This window comes from Malaya genurostris, chromosome 3 (genome assembly GCF_030247185.1).
Source record: "Malaya genurostris strain Urasoe2022 chromosome 3, Malgen_1.1, whole genome shotgun sequence".
NCBI lineage: Eukaryota > Metazoa > Arthropoda > Insecta > Diptera > Culicidae > Malaya > Malaya genurostris.
The window spans coordinates 9,859,370-9,883,977 of record NC_080572.1 but is presented as its reverse complement, the minus strand read 5'-3'; the positions used below and the strand labels follow the sequence as shown (position 1 = coordinate 9,883,977).

Sequence of the window (24,608 nt, the reverse complement as noted above, 5' to 3'; positions counted from 1 at the left end):
TGCGCATACCGTCGCGTACTAGTTTTGCATCGTCATAACGATTTGAATGTTTTGACACTCATCTCCCTATAATTTCGGAACCGGAAGTCGGATCACGATGAAATTGCACAGCACGTTTAAAGACAATGAGAGATTCAATTTGAATCATGATTCGTGGAAATCGGCTTAACCGTTGCTGAGAAATCGAATTGAGTTCCGTTTTTTTTGGAGATTTTCTTCACTATTATCGGTGCTTTCGGAATCGGAAACCGGGGACTAGTAGTCCCAAAGTAGTTTTATATATTCACTAACTAACAAGATCTGCCAACTAGATGAGTTCAGAAGTAAATTTTATATAAATGTGCACCTCGTTTCGCCATCGCTTGTGAAAAAATACTCATAAAATTGAAAATTTTCACTAATCGTACTGTAATACCGGAACCGGAAGTCGGATCTGGATCATTTTTTTCCTTTGTCCATTTATTTGCTTCTTTGTTTGTAAAAATTGGTTGAGAAAGTTCCGAGAAAATAGAGTTCGCATTTTTAATAAATTTGCACATATTTCCTTGTAATTCCGAAACCGGAAGTTGGATCCAAATGAAATTCAGGAAAATTGTATGAGGCCATAAGACCTTTCATTTGAATCTAAGTTTGTGAAAATCGGTCACGCCATCTCTGAGAAACGTGTGTGACTATTTTTTTCCTTTTTTAGGTGCATATCACCCTGTAACTCCGGAACCGGAAGTCGGATCCAAATGAAACTCAGGAACTTTGTAAGGGACCTGAAAACCTTTGATTTGAATCTAAGTTTGTGAAAATCGGTTCAGCCATCTCTGAAAAAATTGAATGAGATTAGCTTCAATAAATTACAATAAAGAAAAAAAAACATTTGTTTCTGTATATACTGTTCATGATCTTATAACTATTTCAAGTTTGTTTGTATCACGACATCATTTTTATTCAACAGTGTGCGTTAGGCACTCGGCGTGTACGGTCGATTTCTCTGATAGCTCCGCGATTTTCGATATGTATTTGCTAGTGCTGCGCCATCCGGATTGCAATACTTGTCCGGTCTCTGCCTCTCGGTTTTCCGAAGGCTCTTCGTTGGTAGTGTGTGGTAGTGACGCGAGTGGTAGAACATGGAGAGTACGTGGCGGAGGAGTGCATTGTTGCTTTAATATAAGTGGTGTTAGAGTTCATTTCGATATTCAAACGCGCTTGCTAAAGGAGAGGAATCGCATTATAAAGCTAAACAGGTCCGCTAATGGAAGGGCCTCGGGTGCAACGTTGCAATACAGTGAGTGACAGAAAATAAAATCAAGGAAGTGGTTGGAATGTGTTAATTTGAATCGGCGATAGAACCACTACAGTGAAAATAGCGTGTACATCAGAGCATGTTTTCCTTGAAAATTCTAAATGGGTGAGAGAGTTCCATATCATTATTCATAAAGAATACAATGCTTTTTCAATAGTCATGTTCTCTGTTTTTTAATGTAAAATGTGCTTTGATCTTGAAATCTTGCAGGATATTATATTTCTGATTGTAAGTTCGTATGTATTGGTGGGAGGTGCAAAAATACGGTTCGATGTTTATATACAACACACACTATAGTAACTACGCTCAATCTGGTAAACTAATTCGATGGTCCCGCGGCGGAGGGGCCAAGCTGCGGGTGACGGTTTCTCTTTGGTTGCATTTTCTTTAACGATTTACCAGATTGATTTTATATATGACGCCTTACTTCTCGCAAAATATTTAAATTAAATCCACAAGCTTCGATACATAATCTGATTACTTCATCTAACAACATGTCAACACTGCGAAAACAATGAGCCCTGTGGTAAAAAAGAGTACAAGTTGCACCCGAGCAGCATTGCCAGGTCATTTTTCTAAATCTATTCGGCGCAAAAATCTATCTGTACCATATCGGTTTGGCGAGAAAAAGAGGGTCTCGTAGCAACCTTTTCTCCTGTCTATCTATGCTTTCAACGAAAATCGGTATTTATCTGTACGATCCGTGAATTATCGGTATTTTGGGAATACATATCTGTATTGCAACGTTGCACCTGAGACCAGACTACAAAGCCGCAATGCGAGTTGTCTCATCTTGATTAGGGTTTTTACCAGAGATGCCAGATCTGCAGATTAGTCTGTATATTTACAGATTTCATATATAGTGCTGCAGACATTTTTTACTGATTCCTGAAAATCGAGTTTCTCGTAGACTTTCAACTAAATTTACCAATACCAAAAATTGCCATAGGTTCTATATTAACATATTGATTGATATATTAGAGCCTAATGCATTCATGCAGTATTATACGACATTTCAACGAGGCGTATTATATAATAATGTACTAGATTGGATTATAAGTATTCTACTAAATTTTATTGTATTATATTATGTTATATTATATTATATTGTATTATATTGTATTATATTATATTATATTATATTATATTATAGTATATTATATTTTGTTATTTTACATTATATTATATTATATTGTATTATATTATATTATATTATATTATATTGATATAAAGTATTCATCATGGGGACGTAATGGGAGGTTGCACCAGGGCATCGGACGAATTGATGACTGGACGAGGGATTGTGGATAGCCAGCCCAAGTCACTTGAAGGAATCTCGTTTCCTTCTGAAGGTCTGACATGAGCCTGACGCGCCCTTCTCAAACAAACCATCAGGCGGGTTCAAGCATGTAAAGCGATATGCTTCACCCATGCATTGGATATTATGGCTGGAAGAGCATCTTTTATTCCCGCGGAATACGTGTAAGTGACTCTGCTGACATATTCGCCCAACCCTTTTTGTTCGCTCTTCGATAACAGCTGTAGTAAGAAGGTGAATGAGTGAACCATATCGGGGCTACTGTAAGTCTACCCGCATCCACTGGCAAGACCTTGAACTGATGGTGGCTTCATTTCACATCACATCACATCACATCACATCACGACATCATTTTTATTCAAAGTAAAATAGCTGGCTATTGGTTGAACTCATGGAAGCGGAAGGAGGTAAGCTGAAAAAAATTGAATTAAAACTCCAAAGATAAAGAAGTTTCATGGAAGAATCTTGATTAAATCCAACTTATTAGCTTATAGTACTGCATTATATACTTTCGAATGAATTTGAATTTGTGAAAATCAGCCTAACCATCTCTAAGAAATCTGAAGTGGGTTCCATTTAAGAGATTTTGACCACTATTTCTAATGCCGTTTTCGCTTGAGAAAACTGAAGCAGGGCAGTTTCATCGAACAAACACTTTTCACGAAACTGTGTTGGGTTCGCACTTAGCAACGGGGATTGGAGAAAACCTGATGGTTTGAAACTGACTCGATTTTCAGTTCAACATCGTTGAAACTAGATTTGAAACTAGAGCTTCAAACAAACGGTTTGCCAGCAGCCCAAGCAGCAAACATTGCTCTTGTATTGTATTTCTTAACTCTTCTCGCAACGATTGTGAGATTGGAAAAGCGCACTTTGCATCATACAAGCAAACAAGTTTCTTGTTTGATATGTTTCACAGTAGTAGTATTTGTTATGAAAAATCCGGATGTGGAACTGTTCAAATGAACATAGTGTACAGTCAGTAAATAAAATCGAGTTAGAACATAATGCTTTCAGGTTTTTTGTTACAAAAACACGTGAAATCACTTGTCTAACATATCCAACAAAAAAACCGTTCTGTAGCAATCGTGAAACATACCAATTTGAACATGTTTTAATTGCTACTTGGGAGTTAGGGTGGAAACTGAGTTAGATTTGGCATCAATCGAAAACGACATAATACTTCCGAAACCGGAAACTGGAATCGGTGTAACTTCAGTGAGATCATCGGTTGATAAACGGACTTACTTATGTCGTTTTTGCTTGATGTCAGACCTAACCCAGTGTCTACCCTAAGTGCTGTCAAACCATTTGTTTGAAGATAGTTTCAAACCTAGTTTTAACGTTGTTGAACTGAAAATCAAGTCAGTTTCGAACCTGGGTTTTTATCAGGTTTGCTCAAACTCCCGTTGCTAAGTGTGAAGCCAACACAGTTGTGGAAAAGTGTTTGTTTGTTGAAACTACCCTGGGCCAGTTTCAGTTTCCTCAAACGAAAACGACATTAGTGATCTGATGAATCTTGAGTCAAATCCCAGTAGCGACCATAATTTTCAGTTCGATCATATGATTCTGATATATGGGATATATGATATTTATTAAAGCTAATTCGACGAATGCAATAAAACTTAGAAACACACAATCACACACCGATCGTTATTTTCATTGCCTTGATTTTATCAAACAGAACAAAGTATTGCGACTTTCCAAAGCTTTCAATATCCATGCATGCTTATCTAATTGTCATTATAATCATTGTTTATCTACTTTTCAACCATTCTCCATAAATAATGTGTTGTGGTAAGCTTTAGGTACAGAGGTACAGAATGTTCAATTAGCTCGAGCGATGTTCCACATGTAGGGTAGTTTAGTTGGCAAAACGATTTCTATGGATAGGAAAAGATTCGGGTTCAAGTCTTATCTCTGGGCTAGTTTTTCGCAAATTTTATAATCTGTTTTTCCATTGTGTAAAAGTTTAATTTAGTTCAAGGGGCCTTTCGTCTAAACAACCAAATAAACCAATTATTAATTTCATTTCAAAGGCATATTTAAAGTCGTCTGTAGAGTTTATCAATGCTGACATTGCAAAGGAACATTTTGCAACCGACTGGCACTAATGGAGCCCACATAACGTAGTGTTAAAAAACACAGGAAGACAGTGCAACCGCACATAAGTGTTCTACTTTACTCGATAAGGGAATGATTTAAATTTTTCCGATGTGCAATGCATTGTTGAATTAAATCAAATACAAAACACTGCCCTGATAATCGAATACTTGCAGGCCGGTGGCACAAAACAAATTGTTTAAGCATTGACAACCGTACACAGAAAGAAATAATGAAATTTACACGAGATGTAAGTCAATAGTAACATGGAATAGATATGGGTTGAATCGAAATTTTGATTGATAACCGTCATAGATGCAAAACTAAATTGGATTGTATTTCAATGAATATAACTGTATCTTTCAATTAACGCTTAGTTTTGCGATTAAACTATATTGAAACCTATAGAATTGTAAAGTAATTTTATGTTTAATTACCTGCTCCAAATATGTGCACGAAAATAGATGTAAATTCACAAAATATTTTTATCTGTGTTCGCCCGTTTTTTTCTACGGGTTGAGTATTCAACACATTTCAGAATACATAAGTGTTTCCTTACCCAGTTAAGTAAAATTATGAAATAATAACATTGCTGTGATGCCTGAGAACTGGCATCCTGCCCATACTTCAAACTTAGACGATGATAGGAAATATAAAAGAATTCTTTACTCGATCGTCTAGAGCTGCTTAAAGATGAAGTGTAAAGCAGAGAATAACGATGAAAGCTTACAGCTCAAGTGGGTATTGATTGGAAAACAAGAGAGTGAGACCTGATGCAATGGGTTGTACAGCCGATTGAAGTGAAACAAGAGTATCACATAAACTATGTACTTGAAGTTGCATGAATTGAACTGAATTCTAACGCCATCGTGTTTACTCAGAATTTATATTTGAAGCAATTCTCGAGAAAGAATTAAAAATCAAAACAGTTATACTGATTACACGACATATGAAGACCAACATAGGTCAGATGGAAAATAAATAAATAACTAAAAAAAATAAAATTACAAATCAATGACACTAATTCCGCAGTACAGTTTATAACACAGCTGATTCAAATCGCGCTGTCGAACATGTACCTGCGTATCATCTTCAGCTGTCGCCAAAGCTTCCTTTCGAATGGAGTCGGCGCGCCGACAGGGTACAGAAAATATTCAAACAGCTGCAACGAAATGAGCAAATCACTCTTCCGGCTACGCTGAGGCATTGTGCATTGTTGATTTTTGTCCCAGCCAGTCCCCGTTCGTTCTCGTTCCGGTGGTAGGAACTACGAACTATGTACAATCTGTCTTGGGTGACATGCTGCAAAAGAACTCGAAGCTACTCTTTAGCGGCGAAGTGGGCTCTCGTGTCGAGATAAGATTTTCTTTTGTTAGTTTTTCTGGCACGTTTTTTTTTCCTATCGTGCCGAAGTGTTCTATTCCTTAGGGGAACCTGAACTGAATTCGAACGTTGATAGTTGTTCGGATTTATCTGAGGCGCCATTCCGAAAAACAGTGAGCGTCGAGAGACTTTTCCTAACTTGTTACTTGTCAATGGTAATAACAAGACTAGGTTTTATATTAAATTTCTTCTATTGTGTTGTATTCTAGAGGGGATGGTGATGTCCTCACTTGTGATTTGCAATTTAATAAAATTCGTAAGGACGAGGACAGCTCAGTTGATAGTGCCCAGTACATGATAAGTAAACTTCGTTATGCTGCTATACTTTTAGGTATTAGTAAATAGATAGAATGTTTAAAAAACACGAATCTTTCATACTCATCAATAGATAAACAAATTATATTAATCACTAACTTACTTTCCGCGAGCAAGATAGGAGATTTGTCGATTCGATTTGGAATTGCTTTGTACAAAAATGATCTAAAAACAATGTCAATGTCAATGTCAATGTCAATGTCAATGTCAATGTCAATGTCAATGTCAATGTCAATGTCAATGTCAATGTCAATGTCAATGTCAATGTCAATGTCAATGTCAATGTCAATGTCAATGTCAATGTCAATGTCAATGTCAATGTCAATGTCAATGTCAATGTCAATGTCAATGTCAATGTCAATGTCAATGTCAATGTCAATGTCAATGTCAATGTCAATGTCAATGTCAATGTCAATGTCAATGTCAATGTCAATGTCAATGTCAATGTCAATGTCAATGTCAATGTCAATGTCAATGTCAATGTCAATGTCAATGTCAATGTCAATGTCAATGTCAATGTCAATGTCAATGTCAATGTCAATGTCAATGTCAATGTCAATGTCAATGTCAATGTCAATGTCAATGTCAATGTCAATGTCAATGTCAATGTCAATGTCAATGTCAATGTCAATGTCAATGTCAATGTCAATGTCAATGTCAATGTCAATGTCAATGTCAATGTCAATGTCAATGTCAATGTCAATGTCAATGTCAATGTCAATGTCAATGTCAATGTCAATGTCAATGTCAATGTCAATGTCAATGTCAATGTCAATGTCAATGTCAATGTCAATGTCAATGTCAATGTCAATGTCAATGTCAATGTCAATGTCAATGTCAATGTCAATGTCAATGTCAATGTCAATGTCAATGTCAATGTCAATGTCAATGTCAATGTCAATGTCAATGTCAATGTCAATGTCAATGTCAATGTCAATGTCAATGTCAATGTCAATGTCAATGTCAATGTCAATGTCAATGTCAATGTCAATGTCAATGTCAATGTCAATGTCAATGTCAATGTCAATGTCAATGTTATGTACGTCGTTACGCTAAAGATCATTATTCTAATCATCTGAAATCATTTCTGAGTTAGTAAGAGTTTAGATTAACTTGCTCACTAATCGGAATATTTTTACTTTTTTCATAAAAAAGGCTATGCAATCACTGTGAAAACCAACTTTTGTGCCGAAGCACGTAGTACCAAGTGTCTGTGAATGTTTGCTAATATGCTCTCGATATTCTCGGAGCAGATTGGACCGTTTTTCACAAACTTAAGTTTAAATTGAAGGTCTTATTTTTCGGGGTAAAATAAACGATATAAAAAAGGTCTCAGAGCATGCTTTCTTTATCTGGACTGAACTACTAGTTCGGGAGTAACGGGATAAAGAGTGCAAATAAAATCACTCAATGTTTGGGTTCAAATGAAAGAGTCTGTAGTCATGTGACTAATATTTTTTTTCCCGAATCGAACTTCTAGTTCCGGAGTGAAGGAGTAGAATGTGCAAAAAAAATAAGAAAAATGTACTCGATTTTTTCAGAGAACGTTGATTTTCTAGATAAGTATGAAAATTTCGATTTCGTTTTTCTGTACAATGTGCTAAAAAAACGAGCACAATATTTTCATTTAGCCGTATGAATTTTTCAATTGTGTAGGTCTGGTTAGTTGATGGTAGGAAATATTGATTTCGGGTTTACTGGATCTCAGTTCCCGATTCTTGTAGTACCGGAAACAGTGGACGAATACTCCCATCATTTTCTCAGACAAGGCTTGACCAATTTTCACAAATTAAGATTCAAATGAAAACAAAAATGCGAAAAACGTAATATATCATTTAAATGTGACTCTAACTAATTCCAATTTGAGTTCATACTGGTCGATAGTCCAACGAACCGATCTCGTTCCGGAAGTACCGGAAATAGTGGGTAAAAACTACGAAAAGAAACTCATTTCATTTCAACAGTGAGAGAAACTCGCGAATGATTCTCTCATACTAAGGCTCAAAATGGAAGGTATTATGGTCTCATAGATTACTATCGAATTTCATTCGAATCCTACTTCCGGCTCCGGAGGTACAAGTTGAAATGTGTTAAACAATGTTTACCGTTATTTAATATGACGATATAAAAACCGTAGAAATTAATTAATTACTGTAATATGAGAAAGGCATTGCTTCACCATTAGGTGTATTGAGACAAGTTGTTTATATGACGATTCGTCAGTAATGTTAACATAGCTATCATTTAAAATGTTCCAGTAATGTGTGCAGCTTACCTAATTTCTTCCTACTTGCTTTTTGGAATATCTGTTATTTCGATATTAAATTCAAATATTAAGATAGTAAACAGATAAATAAGGTATGAAGACTGAATATCCGGAAAAGTTCCTACTGAAGACTACCGTAATGGTTGCTGATTGTACAAAGAATGAAGTTTTAGGACGCCTTCAATTTAGAAGTAGCTGTTAAAGTCGATATACTAAATGAATATATTTTGTGAAATTATGCTTTAATATATCTAATAAATTGACGACTTAGTAAACCTATATTGTGATTTCTTGCCAGACAATCCTGTTTTTATCCAACTTGTTGTGTAATAATGCCTTTCTCATATATAATACTGTGGTATTCTTCAAAATAAATTTCTTCGATTTTTGAAAGAATAACCGAAATCGATTTGTGGTCGATTTAGAATTTTTTTTACCAATTTTCGTTCTTTTCAGTGAGTGAATTGGGATCCGGATGAAATTTAGAAATTCCTTATGGGACCAAAGGACCTTTCATTTGAACCAAAGATTGTTATAATCGGTCGTGCCATTATGAGAAAAGTTAGAACACATATTTTCTTCACTATTTTCACTATTTTTTAAAACCGATACACTGAAGAAGGATGTAAATAACATTCCGAAATACGCTTATCTGTAAGGTAACGTTTGTTAGGCTTCATTAAAGTGTAGTGACTTTGTGAAAGTGTAATAACGTGACAGTGAAATAGTGGAATTAAATGGTACATAAATAGTGCAACTATTACAAATTTTCTTTTTTTTTTTTGCAATTTTTACCCCATAACTCCGGAACCGGAAGTCAGATCCAAATGAAATTCTGGTATTAAGTATGAGACCTAAAGAACTTTCATTTCAATCTAAGTTTGTGAAAATCAGTTCAGCTATCTCCGAAAAAAGTTGGCGCACTTATTTTTACAATTTTTTGCACATTTTACCCCATAATTCCGGAACCGGAAGTCGGATCCAAATAATATTCAGTAATTTTGTATGGGACCACAAGACCTTTCATTTGAATCTAAGTTTGTGATAATCGGTTCAGTCATCTTCGAGAAGAGTTAGTGCAGAAAACGTTACATACACACATACGCACACACACATACATACATACACACAGACAGTATATGACACTCGCGTACAGCGTACGCCTACTCTTAAATGAATTTGACACAGACAACTATCGACGCTAATAGATCGCTGAAATTTTTCACAATCTATCAATGCAATCGAATTTCATACCAAACTATTGAATTTCACCTGGATTCGGCTTTCGGTTCCGGATTAACAGGATAAAGAGTGTTGAACATGTCCGGTTTGGTCACAAACTCTAACATTGAACGAACTCACTTTTCTCAGCGATGGCATGGCCGATTTTTACAGACTACTAATGAACTACTGATTCCATACAAAACTCCTGAATTTCATCCGGATCTGATCTGATTTGAACTTTAATTAAAATAATTGTCTAATTATCCTGTTGCATGAGGTTGAATTTTATCCGGATCTGACTTTCAGGATAATAAAAGCTAAAAATGTCTAACCTTCATATAGTTGACGACACAAAAGTGTACGAAATTTTCGAAGTTGGATGTGGAACTATTCCAACTTGTAGGCCTGGCTATTTCAAGGCTCTAAAAACTTAGTGCAACTGTGACCGTCTCCCGATTCTGGTTCAGGAAACAGTTATCCAAAATGTCCAATATTTCCTTGTTCGGCAAGCTATCTGTAGATGTCACAAAATTAGTCAGCAACTCACCGCATCGAGCTCCATAACAAGATAACTTTACTAGTAAGAGTGATTCAAAATCATCTCCTCTCCTTCCTGAATACAAACGGAAATCACTCCCTTTTTTGATGCTACCTAATATTTTAAAAGATGGAATGTATTCTGATTTCATTACTGTTGCGTGACTGTTTGAATTAGTAAGACCAGGACACCTATATGCAGTCGAATGGCTTGCTACTCATTTTCAAGTATCACACTCCATCGCATATTCAATCGTTGCTCTATATTGATACCCAACTTATATTTGTTAATGAGAATAAATTAAGTTTTCCCAATGAAAATCAAAAGCATACAATCCGGGGACGGGTATAGCGTGATGTGTAAGTCGATGCCTTTCACGCAGTCTGCCTGGGTTCGATTCCCGACCATGCACATAGGCTCAGAAAGTTTTTCTGGTCCGAAGAAGCGAATGACCTTAAGGTTGAAACCTCTATAATCGAAACAAAAAATAGCATACAACAACTTTTCACTAGCCTTGTAATTAGCAACATTCTATCACTCATCACTCATTCCATCGAACATTCGTTATCACAATTCAACACTCGCATTCGTTGAAGTTTTCATTCACATCTATTTTCTCTTACTATGGACAACTGACCTTGGTTTGATTACTCGTCTTCGCCCGTACATCAACTGATTAAATTTTTGTGTAACTTTTTCTCTCTCTTTCATCACCTTTGAACGACATTCCCATGTTATTTTTACTTTCCAGAATCTACTTTCGAACGAAATATCACTATATTGAGTAAAAAATGTCCTCGGTTGTTTATTGATTTTAAAACGATTGCCGTGGAAGTCGCGAGTATGCAAGTGGAACGCATGAATCAATCCATTGCGCGAAACTCCAAAGTGAAAATTACCATATTCAAATCGACTGCTACAGCCACGGATCGGAGCACAGAGCGTTGGACTCGTTTGCTGGATCTGCCGTTTTCATCGGAGTTTTATTTTCATCCGACGATAACGTGCAAAAGTATGGCTTCCAGCATTGACAGCCGCCCTCGCAGACGTGAGCCGTGCTAAACCGCGTCTCCTCGGCATCATTTTTCTTCGTACCTTTACCTCTGCTAAATCCGTGATTGCAATGAAAAGAACGTGTTTACAGAAGCTCTTTTTTCGTCATGATTTCACTCAATGTTATCGCGATGGTAATGAAGCCGTCTTCATGCTGACTAGCTAACAAACAATATAGTAAAATTTCAGTAGACTTGGGCTATTTAGTCCCTCGAACTTCAGAACAAACAATCCAGCATGTGTACTCAAAACAAGCAGGGGCCCGTAACCAGGATTTCGTTTCGGGAGGTGCCTAAAGAGAAAAAAATAATGTAACTGAAGATTGCTGATGTACCTAATTCTCGGTGTGCCTTTTACGGGTGTTTTAACAGACACTTTAAACTATTACGCTGGAACTGTTATTGTATTACATTTCTTTATGTTTACTGTCTTGTTATTTCTGTAACACATGTCTGAGACCTTCTAAATAATTATATATCTGTTTTTGATTTCGGGAGGGGCCAGGGCCTCCCTGGGTACGTGACTGCAAGCAGACATGTGAGGGAATGATTTCAAATAAGCACAATGCCTATTGCGATCAATAAAGATAAACAGTCAGTGAGATTTTTTCGGAAACTTTTTTGTCAGAGTTAAAATTCTAGCAAAATGCTGTTATTTTCAACTAAATACCAAGTTTTTATATTGATCGTGTATTTAAAACATATATCATCTTTGGTTATCATTTAAATTGTTTACTTGACTTCTACCAGACCGAAGAGGATCAATCTTAAAAATCAGCCGGGCTGAATAAGAATTGAATTTAAAGCTTGTAGTGAGACGAACGGTTTAACTTGCTTATCTGAGCAGTCTGTGTGGATTCTGCGAAGTTTTTTGATTCATACTTCCGAAGCGTTGGAAAAATATCCATATTGTAAGGGTTTCCAAGGAATATTAATAAATCGGAAGTCGCCATATTGGATTTCCGAATGACCCCAAACATTTATGTGAACAAAGGCAGGGCCGCTGAGGAAAAAGCGGGTCCGGGGAGATTTTAATACGGGCCCCTTCGTTAATGAGCAAAAATGAGCAAAAACAAACGATCTGACTCTATTTTGGAGGATTGAATGAGCAAAACAAAAGGTCCTAAAACATGATTTGATTATGAGAAATAAGAAATATTTTTATATCTTCGAATTTCCCCTAAAAAGTCCATGCCCGGGGAAATTTCCCCCTACTACGCACCCCCATCCGTCGAAGGAGCTTGAAAATGTTTCAAAATATTCTTGGGATATAAATCGAGCGTTGGTGATCCTGCATCAAATATATTATTTGATGTTTTTTAATTCATTGCCATGAAATAATTTTCCCATTTCCTAGACTAATCGAAAGATATACTGCCCATACTTGCATAAAAGTCCCATCGGCATGTTGAGAAAAAGACGATCAAAATTTTATTTCGGATTTTTTTCATTTATTTTGATGCCTAATGCTAAAACATGGCAATTATTACATGAAATATCGCTAATCAGGCCCGTACCCAGGATTTCGTTTCGGGAGGGGCCAGGTGACTGCACCAGTTCCTGAAGCATCGGAAAAAGTGATCAAAAATGGAATGGAACTCGCACCAATTTCTCAGAAATTGCTTGGCATGTTTCACGAACTAATAATCAAATTAAAGGTGTTATTATTCCGTATGACATATTTTTCATAGAGATCCAACTTCTAGGTCCAAAATACAGGGTGATGAGTGTTGAAAATTTCAAACTAGAAGTAACGGTACAATAAAACAGAAAAATCTTCTCCACTTTATTCAAAATTGTTAGTTGCTTGTTAGTTGGTTCTTATATTAACATGGCTTAACCGGTTTTTCGGTTCTGGAAGTAGCGGCCAATTCCATTTCTTTACGTTTACTGTAATGCAATTTCTGTCACACATGTCTAAGACCTTCTAAATTAACATTTATAGAGCACAGCAATCCATAAGACTTGTGATGATGGATTTAGAGAAGTGGTCCGAGATAGTTCCCTTACTCTGATTGGTGGAGAACGGAAAACATCTTCTAAATTGGGGGACGAGTATAGCGTGATGGGTAAGTCGATGCCTTTCACGCATCCCGCCTGGGTTCTATTCCCAACCCCGCACATAGGGTCAGAAAGTTTTTCTGGCCCGAAGAGGCGAATGACAATAATGTTAAAACCTCTATAATTGAAACAAAAAAAAAAAAAAAATCTTCTAAATTTTTAGGTCATATTAGTTGATGAATATTCCTCATCAATACACGCTAATACTTGCACACTTGAGTCGAACCCGTAGCTAGCTCCTAAACGGAGAAATGACTTTACCAATTAAACTACCCTGCATATGAAAACACATGAAGAGACCGCCTAAATTACTTGCATTTCTAAAAACCTACATCATGATCTTACCGATCCATGGCGCTTTCTTTGAGGAGCTCGTGCCGCTTGGAAGAACTTGTGCTAACTTCAGTCCATTGTCGGGTAATCATTCTGCTCTGGCATATAATAATGGATCCAACCAAACATGTATTCCAAGTGCGCTTGCGTTCGTCTTTCTAGTCCTAAATAAATGTGTACGGGATCCAGCGCTAGGATATTTTTCTCATCTGTAGAATCTTTCCCAATTAGGACATGCTAGCGCATTTTCTCTTCCCGGTCATCCAGTACAATTTTACGTAATTTATATATTATTGTCATTTATTTTACCCCGATTTTATTCTCCATTTTAAGAAGTTTTGACACTATCAGTGGTAGTGAAGTTTTGACTATCACGAAACTCTGAAAACCACTATCCAAACTTTTTTATTATTTCTGTTTCAAATTTCGGGAGGGGCCAGGGCCTTTCGAACCCCCCCCCCCTCCCCTCTGGGTACGTGCCTGTCGGTAATACACCTTTGCTATTGCAATATTGCAATAAATGAAATGATTGAAATTTGCACTGAATGGGAATGATATGCGGGTACTTTGCATTTGGGACAGACATTAATTTATATTTTTTTCACATTTTACAGAACACGCCCTAAACTTTTATTGCAATTTCTGAGAGTATATTGAGGATAGATTTGATTCCTCAAACTAACTCAAAATTGGCGAAAATAGATATGGGACTGATATGTATGCCAGTATGGGCAGAATAGGCTTCCTTTCTCGATCCGAATGGTGTGCTGCCCCTTAATACCTCCACAACGTTTTTTGATCGATCATAGCATCTGTCTTGGAACTGAACTAAAATTTTTCTTTACCTGGTTTCGTCTTTGACAAAAGGGCTTCTTCTTTTTTAGAACATTCATAGAACATAAATGAACACCATAAAACAAGAGTTTCAAGTAATTTTTCATTGATTTTTAGAAGGCAGAAAAAGTTTTCTCAGGTATAAGTTGATTTGCTATAATCTGCCTGCAGTTAGTCTGATGTGATATTTATGATTGTTTGAACGCCAGAGTGATAATCATTATTATGACGTACAGTTTCTTGTGCACGACTGCGGTATTCAGTGGTAGGTAATATAAAGTAGCGATACGCGTATTCGTCTTAGATTCTCGAGTCATTCCAGTGAGAGCGATATTTTCCATCCCCATTCAAGAGAGTCCCTGGTGCCCCGGTTTCGAATTTCCGTTTCACATCGTAACAAGTATTACATGGCGAAGCAAAACAATTTGGCAGTGATATTGTTCCTTATAATGGTTTCAAATATTTCGGCAACAATTACAATTTTGAGTAGACCGAACTGTCAACTACTGCAGTTCCTCAACTAATGATATAAGTATAAGTACAATTGTCCTATAAAATGACAGTAATAATAATGCATACTACGTCAATTGGTGTCGCACCAGTTAGTCATAATCACACAGATTGGAGAGATTTCAAAGCACACACAAAAAAACATGTTGACATAAAAAGGCGTACCGTCGAAAGTAACTTTAATCATAATGCCATGAAAGCACCACCGTCAGACGCAAAGAACCCAAACTCCCAGCAGCATAAATGTGACTGACGGTAAATGAATTTTCGTTTAATCCGTCAACGTTATTTGTTTCCCACCATAGACGGACCGGAGAATGCCGACGAATGCGGAAATTCGCACCGAATGAACGTGTCAACACAGACAGGATCCGGTTCTCTTCTGCATCACCCAATTTTTAGGTAGGTAAAACTCTACGCGTGAGCTTCAACCCAAAAGTAGAAAGTGAAATTGAATAATGTGAGCTAAATTAAAACTGATGCACGGGACATACCAAGCATGGAGGGCTATTCGATGCGGTGTTCCAATTGATGATCCTGGGTTTTAAGGTAATTCAACGAAATCCAAATCCCATTTAGTGTGCTATTATTTGAGCATTGTATTCTGCCTATGGACGAATTTCATCTACATAAATTTTACATTTCTCATAATCGTTGAACAGAAACATGACAGAAACTGGCCGCAGGCATGGTTCTCGAACAATAATTAAAATACCGTTTTTGAATAAATGATATGCAAATTAACTATCAGAAAACTAGACCAGGAAGAAGCAAAAGCCAACAGAGGGTGTGATGGACAACAAGCCAACAATGAAAAACTTCGAAAAATATTAGGCAAAACGTACTGGAAACGAAAGTACTGTTGTTGAAATTTGGCCCTAAGGGCAGCGTGTCGCGTATAGACTTTGAATCGACCACGTGGCTCTTAATACCCCTTATGTATGTGTGTTCAGGAACTTGTTGAATCTCTTTTTTTTTCGAATGCTACCAGGAGATTAAAACGGATAAAATGGCGGACGCATTGAAACTTATGAAGTACTTAGAAAGTTAATCGGAAAATTATCTAGAATTATGAAGTTTACAGGAAAATAAGAGCGAATAACTTTCTTGTTAATCTCTTGTACCCATATCTGGGTAAAAAGTATTTCAATAATTTACCCAAACACTGAGTTTGTGCACTTTTGTTGAATTCTTAGTAGGATGCACCTAGGATCTAATAAAAGTGCACGAACTCTGAATTTAGGTGAATTAACTAACCAGTTATGGGAAAATGAATCGACAAGATGGTGATTTGTTCGTATTTGCTAGTACATAAATGTAATCAAATTCTCAATAATTTTTGGAATAACTTTCGCAGTATCATATAAGTATTTATTTCTAGATGCATCCAGTTTACCGTGTAGATGGTGAGCGATCCAGGGATGCCATGTTTGCAGATTTGTCTGTAAATCTTGCGATTTCTTATAATGGCTGCAGATATTTTTACGTCTGCATCCGTCGACTGTATGGAAGTTTCATAAAGAGTAGTTCGTACACGGAGCTTTTCGAGACAAATTATCGCCTGTTTCTTCGAAAAAAGAAACTGAACATATCGCCACCGGTTTCTTAAAAACAACGTAAAGTTATAAACTCAGGGTGGCTTATGATCATTTTTTGCGAAGAATTTTCAGAAAAAATAGGAAAATGAACAATCAAATAAGAATTATTCTGCAGTACGACACGAAAGTTTTGATATTTTCGATTACAAGTTTGACTACATCACATAAAATCCAATAAAGCTATCGCTTGTTTGGCAGCCTTGCTGAGCCGATTTTATTCTTCTCTCATGTTTTGTTACGTTACCAGGGAACAAAAATGGCGCCGACATAGAAATCGACTTACATTTACAAAAATAATATTCACTTCATTTTTATCGCGACAACATATATGTTTTTATGCACTAATCGCATCTAAACTAAATTACCTAGACATTGCCAGGATAGATTTTTGATCCATGCTTTTGAAGGTGAGATATTCTATAAACAAGTTGAAATTTGCCGTTTTCAGCTATGCAATTCTTCCTTCAAATAAAAGTCTTCCCCGACCGCTAAAGTCAATGAATCATTATGAAACTTTCACAGAATAATCTAAACTAATTTTCTAAGATATTGTCAGTTGTTTTTTTTATATTCGTCACCGTTTCTGAGAAAATCAGATTTGAAGCGTGAAAATAGCCCTCTAAATCACCCTAAAACACACTGGTCTCAGCCCTTAAACCATGTTGTAACAAGAGCTCGAATATGTTTTTTTATGTTATACTGGTTAAAACAAGGTGACAATGGTGTTTCTTTACCTTGTGATAAAAAAAGAACAGGAATTTTCATTTTAAAATTCCCGCGTTTGTCCAATCGGTAAACTTTTATTCTCGCGACGTTGGTAACACTTTTATAGACATTCTGTCAACGTGCGTGTATCAAATTTTGTGTTGCAAATGGGTTTAAGTGTTCCGAAACGTTGAAAATGTTAGAAAAGGCCTTTGGTGAATCGTGTCTAGGAAAAACACAGGCATACGAGTGGTATAAACGCTTCAAAGGTGGTCGTACAAGCTTGGATCATGATGAGATCCCTGGCCGCCCAACAACATCTGTTACTGAAGAAAACATTGAATCGGCGAAGCAAATCGTGTTGCAAAATCGTTCTGTACCGATTAGAGAGATTCCTGTGTTGTTGGGCATCTCTTATGGATCAGCCGAACACATTTTAACTGATGTTTTGGGTTTGAAACGCGTCGCTTCTCGGCTGGTGCCAAAAAAGCTGAAATTCATTCAAAAACAGCGTCATGTTGATGTGGCTAAAGAGATGATTTCCAACGCAGATAGTGACCCCACATTCATCGAATGCATCATAATTGGTGATGAGGTGTGGATCTATGAATATGACGTCGAAACCGCACAACAATCAACCGAATGGCGCTTCGAAGGCGAGCCGAAACCATTTTTATAAAAATCGCCACACGAAAATTTTTCAACTTCTTTATATAGACGCCAAACAAAAACTAATCGTACGATATGTGTCAAAATTTGACAGAATGTGTATAAAAGTGTTGCCAACGTTGAGAGAATAAAAGTTTACCGATTGGACAAGCTCTGGAATTTTAAAATAAAAATTTCGGTTCTTTTTTGATCATAAGGTATAACATAATCATTAAGAGTTGTAAAAATAAATTTACCTTTTTTTTCCTTATTCTTTCGCACACACACAAGAAAACAAAGTGTTTAACAAAACTCGCACGAAATCTCGCGAAAGAAATACTTTCTAACTGATATTATTTGCCAAATGCATAGTAAAATCTCTTATCTACAATCGTATGTTTTTTATTTTTCGTGAATCGGGTTAGTATTGGAGAAATTAGCAATTTCGGCGACAAATCAAGAGGAAGCTTTGGATTGTCTCGCTTCGACCTGACCACGGCGAAGCGCTACCTGAACATAGGGTTATTGTTGTTTATTTTTCATAACTTCATAAACAGATTTTTATTGAAGGCGCATAAAAAACCTGTTTTAATCCACCTAGTGGTGTAATGATGCCTTTCTCATATATCATACTGTGGTATTCTATTCAAAATATTTCTTTTCGATTTTTGAAAGAAAACAAGAGATTGTTTGTGCATTAACTAGTATAACATGATGAATGAAACAGTTCTCTGATTGCTGTCCGCTAGAAAACGAAATGGGTTCACTATTATATGTACTTCCAGCACCTGAATCCGAGAACCGGTATGTTCGAAGTCGGTTCGTACGGCCACCAACTAATATGACGTACAAACTCTACTAGTTTTTATTCAAATTTGAAGATTTTATTCCAACGTACTCTAAACGACGATTTAAATTTTCGTTGTATCCAAAAATATGCAGCAATTTTTGATAGGGCCATAAGACCTTTTATTTGACCCTAAGATTGGGAATAACGGCTTTAAGTCCAGTTTAGATTTTTTTTACGGTTTCTGTTTCGCCGGTTTAAGTGACGGTGTACAATATTAAACACACTTTACCCTAGAACTCAGGAACCGGAAGTCGGATCCAGATGAAATTCGGGAATTACGTATGGGACCGGAAGACCTTCTTAGTTTGCCAAAGATCGGTTCAGCCATCTCCAAGAAAACCTTTTGAGATTATTTGACACATACACAAAGTTTCCGGGCCAATATTTACTAGTCGGTTTTTCAAGTGATTGCATAACCTTTCTATATGAGAAAGGCAAAACAGTTAATTAAATTTGGATTCTTCTCGACAGTTTTAGAATCGTTGGTAAATTTGTACCTTGTATCAAGTTTGTGATTTCAAGTATAGCCTTTTTATTGCTGATAGAAAAGTATTTTGGATTCATTCAATTCATTATTTTCAAGTTATGGAACGATAAGTTTTTTTTGTTTCGCTTATAGAGGTTTTAACCTCAAGGTAATTCACTTCTTCGGGCCAGAAATATGAGCGAGGTTGGAAATCGCACCCAGGTGGGCAGGCTGCGTTAAAGACATCGACTTACCTACCACGCAATACCCGCCCCAATAAGTTTTTTCAGTACGGTATTACAATGTAACGACAACTTATTTCCAGCCTATTTAACAACTACTTAGTAGGTACTTCGCGTTTTGAGTCACGCGAGTGGTTAGATGTTAGTAACAATCACTCAAGTTTCTGGTTGCAAACTATTCACAAATAAGCTAGCGTTACAAAATGTGGTCACTCACATCAAAAATTGTGTTCATCTTCATGCAGAATAAATTGAAGAACAATAGAACCTTTTTATTCAACAAGTTTTAGTTTTTACTTATTTATTCAAAAACTTATCAAGAACCCTTCTTCTCAGTTCGATCATCGGCTATTTGCACTTGGTATCTAGGAATACTTTTTTCTGCAAAAGAACTGTAATCTAATTGTTCTTTAGAATTTTTACTAAATATAGTTATTATTTGATTTGAATACAATAAATGTAAAATGACTTATCAATTCATAAATAAAACCTTTAAACCGTATATTATTACCTAAATATTTGTCAATTCATTAGTTCTGATTCATGTTTCTCTCACTGGTCCTTCCTTATGAAAAATCTTTGGTAAGCCCCAAACTCAAGTTGTAGATAGAAACGCATGGTATTTAGCTCTTTTTGATTAGATTTTAGAACTAAATACCATGCGTCTCCATAGGATGATGACAATTTGATGGATACGCATGGTTTTCGAAAAAATCTATTTTTTTAAAGTCTGATATTATATCCGTTCACATTTTTGAAAAAATCTGAAAAAATTACAGCGTAATGTACTCATAAACGATTTATTTTTGATGTAAAACCTAGAGTGGTACCAAAATTGTAAGTGCAATTAAAAATAAAATCGAAAATTTTGAACATTTTTTTGAAATATTCGGAAAAAATCTGAAAGGTTTCCCATAATTCCTAAAATATTCCTGATTTTTTTTCAATTTTTTTGCTAAAGAGGTTTTTGAAAAATTTAAATAAAATGAAAATCAGAAGAACCACCCTAACTCCACCAATAAAAGGCAGTTAAAGGGTTATTATTTTGGGAAAATCATCTCCAATATAAACCCTTTCAAACACCGTATATTAATTTTTTTTCTGTTTGGGGGCAGATTTTATATGAAAACCCGGCTACACCCTTTCTTTTATTCTCTATACTATACTCGGAGCTTTTGTTATGTATAATTGTTAAGCATTTTTAACAACATGTAAGTATCCATCTCAGTTCATTTATTCATCCTAAATACTAGATTTATCAGTTGGAGTTAGATCCACTATCTACGTTTTATGCATCGTCTTAAAATATAGGATGAAAATTAGTGTTTTCGATTTTTTTGTCCACTATAATAGCCACATTTAGTATTCAGTTACAACTAATGTCGTTTTCGCTTGAGAAAACTGAAACTGACCCAGGGTAGTTTCATCAAACAAGCCCTTTTCACGAAACTGTGTTGATTTCGCACTTTGCAACGGGGGTTTGAGCAAACCTGATATAACAACCAGGTTCGAAACTGACTTGATTTTCAGTTCAACAACGTTAAAACTAGGTTCGAAAGTAGCTTCAAACAAACGGTTTGACAGCAGTTAGGGTGGAAACTGGGTTAGGTTTGGCATCAAGCGAAAACGACATAAGTTGCATCGATTGCAGCGCAATCCGCAATCAGAAATCAATAAAATGTTATTGTGTTTTAACGAATAAGAGGGATACAGGCACAAATTGCCATCCTTGTATACCCGGTTTTACTGTGTCATACCCGTTTTGTTGGCTAAGTAGGCGACGGCAGAATGCACACGGCATTTGCAACGTGTTAACATTTTTCCTGCTTGTGTAAGCTATCTTTATAGTATGACTACTCAAAAGCTAGAAGAAGAAAAATTTCTTCAATTATAGAGATTGATAACATAATTGCTCTGAAATTGGTTATGCAAATGTTTGAAAATGAATATTGCTGGCAAGTTTGAAAAATTTGTTAATACAAAAACATCATGATCAATTTTTGTGGTATGTGGTATAAGAAGAATGAGTCCATGTAAGTGAACTTGGTTGGAATGTCGAATCTTGAATTTAGTTACAATAAAATTATTATGCGAAACTATTTTTCAATATACACTCTACGGAAAGACGACGACTCACCAGATTCTTCCATAGGTGTCGTGGTGATGAGAATTGGGATTCTTCCTAAGTTAGCAATGCTACTAGTGGAATAAGTAGGTGTTTATTGTATGTTCAAGCTCAAGGGTCAATGTTTAATAATTTATGCATATCAATACACAGTGCATCCAGCTACCAATATGATAATTTAATCACAACTACCATTGATTAAATAAAGAGCATCCTAATAAACAGAAACCGATTCAATCTACCGCACGACAAAGGTTAGAAAATCCATTGCAGCAACTCCTGGTTAAATTAAGTTTTACTATAGCTCCAAATCATCACTCGGATTCTAAGCTAGCGATAGAATTTCGTATCAATCAAATTCCAATAATTAAATAACTGAAGTGAATTCCGGACAGTATTTTTATAAGAGTCTCACCCCAAAACTGTATGTTGGTCGAATCAAAACATTTTAATCGAATGCGATACTTCCATTTTGTGTGAAAAACTTGAATTCAATCAAAATATAGATACTTATACTCAATCGAACCATCCAGGCTCGATTGAAACACCGTCTCGTGGAGTTTTTTTTTATGTTTGATGTATATTTTTAAAACAACCAATGATAAAGAAAATCCGGTAGTGGTGTAAAACCCAAATACTTGGCTAGATTACGCACGCTGCCCAGTTATGCGTTGGCATCCATTTTCGTTATGAAAACAACACTACTTCATTAGGAATATTCCTATAATTTAAAATGTCGACAAGAACACATTCGACTCCCACGAATATGGTCCGTATTTCACTTTCACAGCCAAACAAGGTGTTTTCACAATGTTACACATTGATTGAAACACTCATCGTGTATTATAACTACGAAACTTCAATGAAAAAATGGAATTTTCTAAATTTTCTAAAGCGAAATAATAAACTCGAATAAACTCGAAGTTTTTATTCATTATCAATAATCCTAGGTTAGAGAACGATCTACTTTATTATAATCATGTATTGATTTTCAACGAACTTTTATAACACCCAAAAACTGTTCTAGTTTATAAATAAAAATAGGTAGTACATAGATTATACATATATGAAAGAAGCGACTGTTTTTAAATCTTACTCACCTAACGTGATTGTTTAGTACATTTCGACAGATCACATCATTTCTTAAGTGAACACTATTTCTATTAGCTCTGTTTGCACAGATATGTTGACATACTGAAAATTTTCAATTGAGCAAGTATAAAATAGATATAGTCACCGACCGACTTGTGCACATTCTAAGACGAAAATTCCAACATGAACACAATCTGCTTGCACAAAGGAACACTTTATCGTCGCCAGGTACTGGGCTATTCAGAGTTAATCAGTTTATCTAAATGCCTACTGCTCAGTATATTCACTTCCACTGCCTATTGAAAATTTGTTTCCTGTTGAAAATTTCACTCACTTTTATTCAGAAACATTGCTCTTTCGTAGTCTGTTAACAGCCATAAAGGCTGAAAGAATTGTACAATGTCTTAAAAACCAACCGAGTCAAAGTTTGCAATAATCATCATGTTCAACTTTATTATTGGCCTAAACAGATCTTCAAAACTGGTTTAGAAAAAAATCAAATTTTAGCGAGAAACTTATTTTCTTATACATTACGAGTGAAATTAGGAGCAAAAAATCAACCCAACGTTCAAAAAAGGTCTGAATAGAAGCACAACAAATCCTGCAAAGGATTAACTAATGAATAAAAATTTCTAAAGTAAACAAACTTTCCACGAAGTAAACCGTTTTAACCTTCCGGGATCACAAATCTCTACGGCAAACAGCGAATTCCGAGCACAGTTTGACGTATTACTTTCATGTTTCTGATTGGTTATCTTCCAATCGATCAATCCTGCCTCGACATTCCGGATGACTAGCTACTGCCAAACGTGGCTGATTACGATACAATGTGGCAGTTCGTTTGCGAAGGTAAAACTTTTCCCATCGTTTCCAAACAGCACACAAACTCTCCTTTTTTTCAGCTCGACAAAATCTGCGGATATCGGTTTCTCTTCCTGCCTCTGTCCAACTATGTTCAATCCAAACGGATCACAGCCACTTTCACACAATGCCAAGTCGCAAGCTTAGAAAACGTTAGAACCAACGAACAAAACGGAACCACACTCGCCCCGTACAAGCCTCTTTCCTTGGCACGCGGCTGCAATGTATCCTTCTTGTTACAGGAAATTCAGCTCCGGCGTTTGTTGTGCTGCTTTGCTTCCCATTCTGAAATTCTGCGATCAAATTTCCACCGGGTTATCTACTGATGGTTTGCCAGGCAGTACCCATTTCGGAATTCAGCTACTCACTGAAACAAACAACATCGTGTAACAGGATATTTATCTCTTAGAAGGCTTCGAACCATTCTTGTACTAAACAAGAAATGAGTGTATTGTTTTGCCTCTCAGTATGTCGCTGAGTGCCGGCAAAATCGACGAACATGCGTACTAGGTTGCAACTCTGCTCACCACTAGTACCATGTGAAAACGCGCGGAAAGTGCAGACATAGCACGCGAGTCGTCAACGTAACAACAAGTGGCATCGATGGATTGACGAGACAGCTTTTTCAATTTCACTTCTCATCGCGAATATCAGCGGCTGTCACATCGGAGTGACAAGGGTTCGTAATTTTCTGATAAGAGGTCGCTGCTTCTAATCGTGGAACATGCCCTATAAGTTTCCTGGAGACAATTTTCGTTAATCGTGAGATTAGTGGTTTGAAACTTGTTTA

The 24,608-nt window shown here is 36.2% G+C and overlaps 1 protein-coding gene across 5 annotated transcripts in view; it reads right to left on the bottom strand.

The window, feature by feature from the left end:
- The window catches only part of LOC131434991 (uncharacterized), a 53,887-nt gene extending 29,713 nt beyond the window's left edge, over positions 1-24,174 (bottom strand). Inside the window, exons 1-2 of one of the 5 annotated variants that reach the window (XM_058602396.1) lie at positions 23,605-24,174; positions 22,966-23,437 (exon numbers count right to left, since the gene is read on the bottom strand). The gene's annotated coding sequence lies outside the window, so the exon portion shown is untranslated. The remainder of the gene's footprint in view (positions 1-22,965; positions 23,438-23,604) is intronic. The other 4 variants (XM_058602399.1, XM_058602398.1, XM_058602397.1 and 1 more) reach the window with 4 other exon arrangements.
- Positions 24,175-24,608: the final 434 nt, after the last annotated feature.